The sequence below is a fragment of the Chiloscyllium punctatum genome, chromosome 37 (genome assembly GCF_047496795.1).
Source record: "Chiloscyllium punctatum isolate Juve2018m chromosome 37, sChiPun1.3, whole genome shotgun sequence".
Classification (NCBI taxonomy): Eukaryota; Metazoa; Chordata; class Chondrichthyes; order Orectolobiformes; family Hemiscylliidae; genus Chiloscyllium; species Chiloscyllium punctatum.
The window spans coordinates 36,769,506-36,783,129 of NC_092775.1; the positions used below are offsets into that span (position 1 = coordinate 36,769,506).

The 13,624-nt window shown below is 38.7% G+C and overlaps 1 protein-coding gene across 2 annotated transcripts in view; it reads right to left on the bottom strand.

Annotated features, from left to right (window-relative positions):
• helz2a (helicase with zinc finger 2a) overlaps window positions 1–13,624 on the bottom strand; it is a 104,541-nt gene that overhangs the window by 88,393 nt on the left and 2,524 nt on the right. The window lies entirely within an intron of this gene.

Here is a 13,624-nt window from a genome sequence, read left to right on the forward strand (position 1 = left end):
ACAGGATAAATGTTGAGAGGATGTTTCCCCTTGTCAGAAAGACTAGAATTAGGGGGTCAGTTAAAAAATAAGGAATCTCCCAGTTATAGAGTCATAGAGACTTACAGCATGGAAACAGTCCTTTCGGTCCAACCCGTCCATGCTGACCAGATATCCCAACCCAACCTAGCCCCACCTGCCAGCACCCAGCCCATATCCCTCCAAACCCTTCCTATTCATATACCTATCCAGATGCCTTTTAAATGTTGTAATCATACTAGCTTCCACCACTTCCTCTGGCAGCTTATTCCACACACGAACCACTCCCTGCATGAAAAAGTTGCCCCTTAGGTCTTTTTTCTATCTTTCCTCTCTCACCCTAAACCTATGCCCTCTAGTTCTGGACTCCCTCCACCCCAGGGAAGAAACTTTGTCAATTTATCCTATCCATGCCCCTCATGATTTTATAAACCTCTATAAAGTCACCCCTCAGCCTCCGAAGCTCCAGGGAAAACAACCCCAGCCTATTCAGCCTCTCTCTATAGCTCAAATCCTCCAATCCTGGAAATATCCTTGATGGGGAGAAGTGTTTCTCAGAAGGGTTAAAGTCTGTGGCATTTTCTTAACCAGACAGCAGGGTCACTCAATAATTTAAAGGTTGAATTAAATAACTTCTTGACTTAAAAAAGGTCAAATGAATTAGGTGTTGCACAGGAAAGTGCAGTTGTGGCATGATCAAATCAGCCATGATCTCATCAAATGGCAGAGCAGGCTCGTGGTCTCAAATCTGCTCCAAATTTCTATTTTGTATGGATTTCCACATCCAAACCCACCAATGTATTCAAAGTTTGTGAGAAGATTTGTAGCTCAGGTGCTCGTTGTTGTGGTTCTGTTCGCCAAACAAAACCACAACCACCAAGATATGCTCAGATCACTTTTATGGACTAATGTAGGGAAGTTAACGGAACTTGAGAGAAAGCAACAAAATGACCCTAAGGTCACTCAATGATGGAAGAACATCTAACATCTACAGCAGTCTTCTCTTTCCCCAAACTTGCCTTCTGACAATTTTGTTGGCTTCTAATGCAATCACAGTGTATAAGACTGCACTCTCATTCTGCAGTAGTCTAATGGCATTTCTTATGGGACAAATGGTGAGCTTCTTCTTGGCCTGGAATACCAGAGACTGTGCTTTGTTTGAGAAATGACCCTGGATCAGGGAATAGCTCTGCCAGTCAGTATTACATGAGAATGAACAGAAATCTGATTCCATTGCTACACGTTCACCTTAACTAAAATCCAGCCTGACATGTGACATACTTCCAATGTCCAATTTTCTCCTGTCCAATAATGAAAGCACCAGTGATGCCCCACAGCCCAAGGTCATTGCCATTAACCATAGCAACTCAATGACGACTAACTAATTCAACTTAGGGGAGAAGCCAAAACCTTCCTGATAGTGTGGCTTATTGCACACCAGCCACGGGTAGAAAAGGTTACAGGTCATTCTGCTATAAGACGATAGTGGCATTCTTCTGCAACCTCATGCTATAGAAATTCATGCTATGAGAAACCGCTGTAGAAAATCACACTGTAGACAATCGCTGTAGACAACCCAGCCAGTAGAAAATTCGCATTATCCAAATTATGTTCACAGTTTATCAATCGCGTTATAGCCAATTCGCGTAATACCAGGACAAACTGTATATATTAAACTATTAGACTCACTACCAGTGCATGTGAACTGATCAGCTAAACTCACTCATTAACTTATTTGTCACATTCCAATACTAATTTTTGCTTCTCCTGATTTTATTTGGAGCTGGAGTGGCAAAATACTTTTTTTTAGTATAAAACTCTGGACATGGTCAGAGCAAACGGCTCACATTTTGCGCAGCAGGGCAACCCAAAAACATACAACCCTCTGCCTTGAATATAAAATGCAGAGCGCAGTGGATCCTGTATTTTATTCAATAGATCAGAGATACCTAGATTAAGCAACATATTATTTGCATATCTCCTTCCTCAGTGACTAGCAGATCCAAAATATACTGCTTGTATTCCAACTGAAGTTCCATTTCTCATGTCGAATCTACTCAGGATTACAGGTATCTCTCAGAGATACAATGTCCCTTGGATAGCTTTCCAGATCAAATCCTGATATCCATGCTCAGTGTCCTGATCTACCACATGCACACACATGAAGTCTCTCTCCAACAGAACTGACTGATTCAAAGCTGTTCTGTCCATAGTTTAATCTTTACTCAGTTCTGACCAGTTCTGAAGAGTCATATTCAACTCAGAACATCAACGCTGTTTTTCTCTCAACAAATGCAGTGCTTCCAGCATTATCTTTTTCTTTAAGTTTAGATTTTCAGCATCCCACAATACTTTCCTTCCACGTTTTCCCCCTTTCATAAATTAATCTGACTTATTTTCCATACAACAACCCCTTAAAACTGGTCACATGCAAGATTAATCCTGCTATTGCTTTCAATACAAACAATACATCAATTTTGTGTTGCCTACTGGTTAACATGCATGCTGTTGAGAGGCATAATGGCTCAGCAAGTGGCCCAACCTCATAAGAGGCTTACATTACATAAAGCTTGTTGGTATTGCTTGAAATAGCCTGCATCTGTTAAAAGGGCAATATTATTGTTCCTACAGCAGAATCTAAAATTTATTCTGCAACTGATTCTGCCCTGGGAAACTATCAACTATAGCGCAGAAGAAATGATGGTTCAAGATTCTCCAATGCCACTCTGGAGGTTGATCGAGGAGGGAAACATGATACACCCACAGGGATCCAGAAAACCCTCCAAACAGATTCTCAGAAAGAGATGCGATTGGATATTCATGAAGGTCAGCACCAGGAATCAAGCCCTGAAGTTCTAGATGCAGAGTCAAAATTCTCACATAAACAGTCAAAGTCAATGGAAGTCTTTTTGAATTCCATATTTGACCAAATACACCAGGCGCCTCGGATACTGCTCAACAACTTTCACATTTTCATACCAACAGTCATTGTCAGTCAGGGCTCAGTTATAACATTCATATAGTTCCACTCAACCTCGGACATGTAGCACTGCTGCAAACTTACACTTCACAGCTTGCACTCACTGCCACTATTCAATAGCTATATCAAACACACTGCACCACCCTTGTTGACACACTGCCCTCCCCCTTGCAAAATGTCTCATACCTGACCCTCTTTAAATCATCATCCCACCATTTTTTTCTGATTTACAAGTTGCAGATGGCACAAGTACACACAAATTCTCTTCCTCCCCTCATGATGCATACAGATATATGAGTTAGGAGCAGGAGTAGACCATCTAGTCATTCAAGACTACTCTACCATTCAATCACATCATGGCCAATTTGAATACACTATGTTCTTGTCCACCTCTAAAACCTTTCAATCCTGTGCTTTTCATAAATCCATCTACCTCTGCCTCCCACAGCTTATTGAGGAAAAGCATGCCAAAGACTCAAGACTTCCTGACAGAAAAAGAATATTTACTTCTGAATTGGAACTATATTGTTGTTGCTTCACTGTCACTGTGTCAAAACTCTGGAAATCCCTCCCTAACAACACTCTTACCTTACACCAACAATGGCAACAGTTCAGGAAAGTATCTCATCACTACCTCATCCAGGACAATGATTGCCACCCCCCATTAGTTAATAATAAAAACAATTGCAGAAAAAAGACATGTTGTCCAAGCTTTCAATCTTGCAGTCATCAGGACAATTTGTAAGAATACCAATTTAATGGGAAAATTAAAATTTATATTGAATGAGAGGACAATACTGCTTAGTTTCACAAGTGTACTCTTGATTTGTAATGACAGGGACACTGTGGACTTGCAATACAGTGTCGAACATTAGATGTGATTCTGCAATTGAATAACTTTTGTCGGATAATCTTGTGTGCAACAGTATTGATGAGTGTATTCTCCATGGCAAAACCTATACAAATCAAAGTCCACTTGACAATCATAAACTAACACAATAGTGCTATAGATACACACATTAAATACATATTATTTCCGAATTGGTCTATGCATGCATACACTTTGGGATTTTTATTTCTTAATTGCTGATGTAATGTATTGGTGTATTTCACAATTCCTTATCTACTGACCTGGCAACAACTGCAGCTCCATAATCTGTGACCTGTTCAGTACATTAAGATAACAGTTTAAATTTACTCAATCACTGGTGAACTCTACACTGAAACATTCAAATTTTTCACAGCACTCTGTCTTGTTTTCTTCTTATAAAATTGACCCACACTACAACAATTGCAAGATAATTTCTGACTAAAGATCATCAACCTGAAACATCAACTCTATCTCTCAGTTCAAAGATGCGCCATGCTCACCTGAGCAATTCCAGCAATCTCTGTTTTTATTTCAGATTCCCAGCATCTGCAGTATTTTGCTTTTGCAAAGATCTAACAAATTATTTTCTTTTCAAATTGTTAGTAAATCAATTAAATTGAATTTCACAAAAAAATTGTTACACATTAATAACTAGACAGTGACAGTAAAAGCATAGTATTTGAATATCTCTGCTATACTTGTTGGTATTTGTAATAAGAATCAATGAAGTAAAAGAGGGACAATAAAATTATTTTAAACTCATATATTCTAACAGTTCCTCAACTTACCAAGTTCCATTATAGATGGCTACTAAAACAAGGAAAGCAGGCCTAGAAAAGGGTTCCTCTTTCAGATCTTTCAGAGATTACTAAGGACTCTATTTCTGAAGTACAAAACTAATTTCAAGCATATTGTTTCATGGTATTTCATTACAACTAGAGAATATCTAGGGCAGTGTGGTAGCTCAGTGGTTAGCACTGCTGCCTCACAGTGCCAGGGTTCCAGGTTTGATTCCAGCCTCTGGCGACTGTCTGTGTGGGTTTCCTCCAGGTGCTCTGGTTTCCTCCCGCAGTCCAGGTGAATTGGCCATCTAAATTGCCCATCGTGTTAGGTGCATGAGTCAGCTAAATATAGGGTAGCGGAACAGGTCTAGATGGGTTACTGTTTGGAGGTTTGGTGTGGACTTGTTGGCCAAATAGCCTGATTCCACATTGTAGGTAATCTAATCATAAAACAGAAGAAAAATGAACAATAGAAGGTGGATATCGCTTTGAAAAGCTTTTCATTTAAAAACCTGAAATTCCTAAATCTGCATGCAAACTCAGGGTTAATACTTGATAATATAACACAAAATTACCTGCTTCAATCCATCAATGACAACAAAGTGGACAAAACTCAATAAACACTAAATCCCTGTAATGCAACCACCTTACTGGAAACCATGACATTTCTATGGAAGTAAAGGCACACTGCCCTATATCTGAGAGGTACATAACCTGGGAGTCCCTTATTTTTTGTAGCTCTCAAGATAGTTTTTAGTTTTGTATTGTGGTTAATAAATAAAAAATATTTTTCAATATTTTCAAGTGTGTAAGTTACATTCTATGGTTAAATAAAATACACAGGTGATATCATTATCTTCTGTCTGAGCAGAGTGCTAATCTTGTTTAATGTTCTGAAGTGAAAATTTCTGGCCATTAGGCAGGACGTGTGTCGTGGACTGTACTTACAGGTCGTGGATACCAGATCTCACTATCCCAGTTCAAATTGCAGCCTGTTTGATTTTGTATGCATGCCAAAAATAAATTGTAGGTTTTGTGAAAAACTTAACTGGAAACAGATTCTTGATTAGAGATGGGGCCCTGACCCCAATTTCATTAAAACTACAAGTTTAGTTTTAACAAGAGCTATAGAATTTTACAACTGTGTTGGGCCATTATTCTCGGTCTGATTTCCTAAAGGCATTATTGATTAAGTGCCATTAATGTGTAGGGAAACTAATCTAATCCAGTCTAATGGTGCCCACTTGTCAGTATGGAGACTTGTATGGCATTGGCATCATTTACATTGGCGTATGGGAACTAATTGAAATGCTTTCCAATGAGTAGCAATCTTAACTTGCTCTTCTGAGCATCTTAAAAAACAACCACTGGAAATCATTAGGGTCCTTCTGCATGGAAAGCCTTTGTGGATTCTTCACCAGGCTATTTGGTAGCAAGAGGATGTGGAGCCTAACAGAGTAGAAGTCTACCTGTAAAAAGCAAAGTGTTTTTTGAGAGCTCCAATTTGGGGTAGGAGCACCTGCAGTCCCTTTGGACTTCACAAGGAAACCTTCTACCTGTCATTCCCAGTATTCCCACCCTCCTCTTGGACCATGATGCCCTCCTAAATCCCTTCCCAACCACTTACCCAAGCAATGGAGACAATTCATTCTGGATTCCACCAACAATATTTTGCATGCCCAATATCCTGTTTCCAATCCAGCTAGCCATCAACTCCTACTGGTTTTGAGAGACTGATGCAGGTCTTACAGCTGGCAAGCCTCAATCTGTGGAATTATCAGTTTGTTTCCTGCATTGGCCCCAAAACATACAACTTGAACCCCAATTTCCAAAAGACAATGTTTCATTTCAACTGGAATCATGAGAAATAAATTTTTCTTCACTGCATGCAGTGTAGTTAATATGACACAATTTCTTACTACAGGGGATATTGGATCTCATAATAAATAATTGTTCATTCGTTCTAATGGCCAAGCAATGTAGCCAGTGGAGTATGGCAACAATTAAGTTTCATAATGGATGATTTAATAAAACTGTCAGCACTTCTTTGCCATTTCAATTAAAAAATCTCATCTTAGATTAATAACTTCACTTGGAGCATGGAAAGATTAATAAGAACAAATTAACATCTGAATCACAGACATAAAGGTCCCAGACCAGATTTTTATCTCTCAATGGAAATACAGGTTGAGATATGCTGAAAATAGTTTCTTTTGTTGAAAAGTTTTACTCTGTCTTCCTAATCCAACTAAAATTTATGTAACTGTTGGATCAGGAAGGATTTAGGTACAATATGAACACACACCACATCTGAGGTCAGTGTCCCCATTGTAACGATCACAAGAAAATTGCATTTCTTCTCGCACACGATTTTTATGTGCTCATGTCATTTTTGGAATCCCAAAAAAATGCACAACTCCTTAAAGAGTTCCTGACCAGGTGGAGGCTGCTGAAAAGTTGAGAACATTCTGCAACATGAATGTAAAATGTTTTGACACCTTCAAATGTTACGGCTGGATGCTGTATTGCAATGTTGATGAATACAATGATTCATCATAGGGCTCTGGTTTGCAAAGTTAAATAGATCACTACATCAACCACCTCCATGGGAGAAAGTGCTATAATGCATTATACACATAATAAGGAGGGCCTTATACTCTCAGCTGTCCCAAATTCTGCTCTGTTTTAAATGTAATTTTAAGGAAGTCCTGGAATTTACATATGAAAGAATTGAAACCAACATGCCCACTCTAAAAGATAGGAGACTTAACAAACAATCCAGGTCTTTTTCAATATATAATTTCAGTTACACTGCACTGTAAACATTTGCTATAAATTCTGTGTCCTACGATCTTATACTCCACAACCACCTGATGAAGGAGCAGCACTCCAAAAGCTAGGGCTTCCAAATAAACCTGTTGGACCTGGTGTTGTGTGATTTTTAACTCTGTTTTAAATTGACAGACAGCATTAGTTCTTAACAAAAAAGCCCTTTCAAAAATTGAAAAATATTTCTGCACCTGTTCCTTCCATTGGTTGACACACACTCTGACTTAATATAAAAATGAAACGTGATTCCATTCTGCCAGTTTCAGGTAGTGCAGCTGGAAAATTTAATTACGACAGCTATAAGCTTGTAAAACACTTCATTGCTGCAGGTGAACTATTGATTGAAAAACAATTGCAATGTTTAAGATGGTGTAACAACAGATATGCCTTTGATATGGCCTCTTTTTGTTTACAGATCCTATATACATTTAAAAGATTATGCTTGTTTGGTAGGTTTTCTTCAAATTTCAACGATAGCACCTTGGAATTTGTGTTTATAAAGTTGTTAGATTATTATTCTTTTCCTCCAAATTACTTTGCAACAATTTTCTATGCTGAACTCCTGAAAACTGTACATAGAGGATATGCATGAGTGTCCATAAATGGGTGAGTGCACTTGGAGGTGAAATAGAGACCTTACAGGACATATGGTGATAGGAGGATAGATGGAGGCAAGGAGATGGAATGCATAATTAGAGGTGTAATGGGATAAGGACTAAATGAGGTTGGGAGCTAGGCTGCTTTTAACTAGCTTTTATGTGTACAAACACTCCCACACTCCTCACGCCATGCAAATCCAACCTGCGTAAAACAAATCAAAAACCCAGGCAAAGTCACATATGGATCAAATGTGAATTTTTGGAGAAGGAGATATGCACAGCTCAAATTTTCCTGAACCCACATGGTAATCTGGCCTGATAACACATCCTTGCATGATCCCCATGTTAATCTGAAGACAGCTTCCATATGAGATGATGAAATAGCAGGTGAGAAATCTAAAAACGATCTCAGTAGATCAGGTTTTGCAATTGCAACTCAACAAATTAGAAAATTCATTTGGTGTATTGGCTCCAACTATACAGTCAGATTGCTGTGCACCCACATGACATTAAAAGAGAAACTGAGAAAAACGTGAACTGGAAGTCATCATAAAGAATGCTTCACACAAGAGCTAAGACAGTTCCTGGATTCAGTGAAGCATCACTAGAATTACCTTTGGCTGTAATCAAGAGCAAGATAGACAGACATTTCCTCAGAGGGTAAAAACAATGACTGCAGATGCTGGAAACCAGATTCTAGATGAGTGGTGCTGGAAGAGCACAGCAGTTCAGGCAGCATCCGAGGAACAGTAAAATCGACGGTTCAGGCAAAAGCTAAAGGGCTTTTGCCCGAAACGTCAATTTTACTGCTCCTAGGATGCTGCCTGAATTGCTGTGCTCTTCCAGCACCACTAATCCAGACATTTCCTCAGAAGCTGGAGGATGAAATTTACAACCTCATCAAGAATGTGTGGCTAGAGGTACATGAAGAAGTGATCAGCAAGAATATTATCGCTTAGCTTTACAGGAAATGGCTTACACTGTTCACTATTCCGGATTGACTATTGACATCCTGATTCACCTACGTCCATTAATTTGAATTCTCACCCTACTTCATGCAAGAATTCTCCGTTAGAATGTTTCCCCTTGTGGGGAAGAATAAACCACGGAACACAGATTAAAAATAAGGGATCTTCTACTTAGACAGAGATGAGAAGACTTTTTTATTCACCTTTCAGATGGTTATTAGTCTATGGAATTCTCTTCTTCAGGAAGCATCATTGAATACTTTTGAGGCTGAGTTAGATAGATTCTTAATTGACAAGGAGGTCAAAGAGTATAGACAGAAAATGGAGTGGAGATCACAATTGGTTTAGCCATTATCCTATCAAATGGCATAGCAAGCTTATTGAACTAATGATGAGCCAAATGGCCTACTTCTGCTCCTAATCTGTATGTTGTCACACTCATATTCAATTAGGCCTCACACATACTCAACCTTGAGCAGGATCCAGCTTTCACTTACACTGCACTTTGTCATCTGTCATTTATCTATTTTCCATTGACAGGAGTCCAAAGTCTTGTGTGATGTGATGTGTCCCATATTCATACCCACCATTTGCACAATATCTATTGAGTGAGGACCAGAGCTACACTCATTCACAGATTTTATTTATTCCTTGGAACAGATAGCATACAATACAAGGGAGACTGAGTTTTGGAGATGACCCACCACAAGTGTCCTTGTAACAGATGCGGAGGTAAATCTGAAGCTAAATGGCACAAATGTAACCCAGACATAAAGGCACAGAAAATTAGCAGATAAAAATGATAACTATCTCTCTCACACGCATACGTTGACCTTACTTTTCAATGACCTAAAAACAAGAAGATTAACTATGACGATTGCTGATGATTTCCATTTGAATTCCAAAACTGATACTTATTTATATATGTGTAGGCCTTTCATCACAACAAACTTTTAATTGGGAAAATTGATCATCTGCATCTATTCTGCACCCTTCCAAGTTGAACCTGCAAACAGGAAACTAGCCCAGAATGAGCAGGGCGCCAAAAGCATACTGAGTAAACCAACAGCAAGAAACTTCACACACATACATCTTCCTTCCTGGCAATGCAGTGGTCGAAAGATTCAGCTGATAGGTGACTCATGTAAATAATGTTTTACTGATGAACTGACATGAAAGTTCTGGATATTTTTTGTTCAACTAACATATATTGCGGTTTTTCAGAAAAAAAAGCCTGTTCCTATTGCAAACCACACTGTTGCACAAGTTTAAGATCCTCCAATGGCATGTGGAGATGCATCATGCAGCGCTTGCAGCAACCAAACAACACTGTGGATTGATTCTTGAGCACTGACATCTAAATTGTTGCAGCGTTAACTGATTGGATAATTTGTCAATCTGTTTCTTGATCTTTATCTGGTGCCCTGTAAAATGCTGCCCACAGACACACCAAATCCATCAGGGCATAAATCAAGAGGCAATCTCCTAAGAATCAGACATCTGGTCAAATCATGAGTGTTTTTTTATCAAACATAAACTAGTGTTGATTGACAGTTGATTTGCAAACTTCTTTATACATTATATGACCTCTCATAGATCAAGAGGTCTTACAAAACCACAAAATCTGGTTTACTGCATCTGAAAGTGCTTCAATATTTTTTTAAAAGTTTATTTGCTTTTAGTCATGCATTCTGTGTTAACAAGCTAAGAGGCAAATTTACCAGAATGGTAAATATCTGGTTTATCTGGTTTGGGGAGTTGGTAAATGAGGCAGGATTCTGGGGGCATATTCTACTCTGATTGTCAATACGGTAACCATAAACATCTTAACATTGAGTATGACTGAACTGCCTTTAAGATATGTAAATGGGCTGACAAGTTTTTCTTTCCTTTCTTCCTGCTCTTCCCTTTGTCGTCTGTTTCTCTTTTTCAACCACCAGAGATGGGGCAGAATTTCCCCTTCAGGCTTCTGTGTCCACCATCAGGCCTAAATGAGGGGGGGTCAGACATCCGTACTGCAGTGGTGGGTGGGGGTGGGGGTGGGGGATGAAAAACAAAGATAAAAATTGCTCATTGTGATTTCCCCCAGAGCAACCGAATAACTGGAGGGTGAGTTCACCTTTCAATTAAAGATGCTAAATGAGCTTTCACAGCAGGACCCAGAAAATGCTTCACAGCTTGAAAACAGCTGTGAGGGTGTTTCAAAATGGACATTACTTCTCTACAACAGTCCTGTGCAGTTAGTGGGGTATCACTGTGGAGGAAGAGCGCATGTGAAACATCTATACAAACAGCCAGTAGCTACTGCTGCAGCTAGGCATGCAAGGAGAACTTTTCAGCCTGTCTAGAACAGTGATCATTGCTAAAGCTTCACCCAGCCAAGACTCTCACAATCATCCAAGCTGCCACCTCACTCCTATTTACAGGTTAGAGATAGAAATTAGAAAAACTTTTAAACACAAATGAAATGTGAACATCTAAAAATTTAAGAAACAAAAACAAAGTGAATGAGGAGGAAAGAGGTGGTGGGAATGAAGGATGAGGGGGCATCACTGAAGAAGGAGAAAGAGACAGAAATGAGGAAAGAGATTGTTACAAATTAAAGAAACAAGTGTGAGAGAAGTGAAGAAACAGAGATAACAGTGGAAGAGGTGGAAGTAAAGGAGGGAGATTAGAATTCAAAAGGAATGTAAATAATTTATAGAGTCACAGTCACAGGGATGGGAATAGACCCGTTATGTCCAACTGATCCATGGATTTGGATTCAAAATAGTTTGGATGTTGGACAAAAGGTTAATCATTTTAATTATATCTTAGTCAGAAGTGATTTCATTGTGCGCAACTGGATAACAAATGTGTCACAAGGAACTAGCCTTATGTTCCACAGGTTAGGTACCATTAGGTTAGGCTTTACTGACCCTACTTTCATAACTGTACGTGGGCACACACAGCTCCACCATTCCTACAAAAATGAAACTGAAATATCTCGTCAAGTTCATGACTACACTGCCACTGCAATTCTACATAATGCTACAAAATATTTGAATGCAGATGTGTAGTAGTCAGTGAGGGAGACTTCTGGATAAACCATAATTTAAAACCACATTGGTGAATGATGATTTTGTTAAAACAATTGACAAAATAAATGAACAATGTTCAAAATAATATGTGATAACAATAGAATGAACAGAGTAGTTTCAAATGTGGATATGAATATCATGCATTCAGCTAGTTGATATGACTCTCACAGAACACAAGTTGAATCATTTGATTACAAAAAGTTGCTGTATTTTACTTCTAACACTGTATAGGATGGTATTATCCAAATATTTTGCCAGTATAATGCCTGAGATTTTGTGTGACCCTGAAATCAAAGTTTGATGGTTCTTGAATGGGGGAGGGGAGGAAAAGGTCAGCTTGATTTCATCTGCTGAGTGGAAGGGGTGGGAGTACGAGAAGGAAGGAGAAATTAGATTAAGTCTGGTTGGAAATGTTTAGGCTACAATTTAAAAAAAAATACATATCTGTATATCTGCAGCAGCAATAAGTCCTTAAAGATCTGTCCAGTAAGCCATGCCCACTACCAATAAAAATTGCAGAGGTTAACACCTCATCTATTTCTCATGATCCCATTGGGAGTCACAACCCACAGCTGGGGAAACCTTGCTCTAAGAATCCAATGAAACACATTTGTACAACACGTTCTCAGACGATAAAATAAACACTCAGCAGCCAATGAAATACAAAATGCAGTCACTGAAAATAAATTTATTTGATGTGTTGATAAAACAATTTAAAGGCAGTGACCCACTCGAAATTCATCCACAGATTTCAAGTTGTTACAGGTAAAAATAAGAAAACTTCCAATTTCATGCACACTTATTCACACACACTGAGTGCAGCAGTTAGGAACAGTTTCTCCTTATTTACTCTATCTAAATCCTTCATGTTATCTGAACAGAGGAACCTGTGATAATTCACATGAGCCTTTCTGCACTGGTGAATCTCAAATATTGCATAGAACTGCCAAGGGACAGCAATGCCATGGAAGCAGCCACTTTTTCTATGTGAATGTGTCTGTAAACAGTAAATGTGGAGGCACGGAGACTATACTTAGCCTGAAATATAGGAAAATGAGTTTTACAGAATCCATGACCAGTGCCATGGAATTTCATAGATAGACAGTCGTACTCTGAGTGAGTATTTAGGAAAAGTCAATTATAGTATATCTTGACTTTATGCAACAGTACAAATCAGAGATAAATCAGCATTTTTTTTTGCATTTCAGCTACTTTATGCTCCCATCAACTGTTTGTGAGCAATGGAAAGCAAGCTGCAAACTTGCTGTCATTTTGCCTGAGTGAACAAATCTGGATGTATACCGATCTCCATCTCTGACATAATATTCCCTTCACCAAATTAAATTGTTCCCAATAGTCTTATCTCAAGTGACAACAGTCAGTGTTTTATCTAGTGCAGAATATTCCTCAGACACAACACAAAATTGGGAAAAAGTGTGATGTGACACATTTTCATAGCAGCGATGAACGGTGAATGTGCAAACAAAATTCTACAAT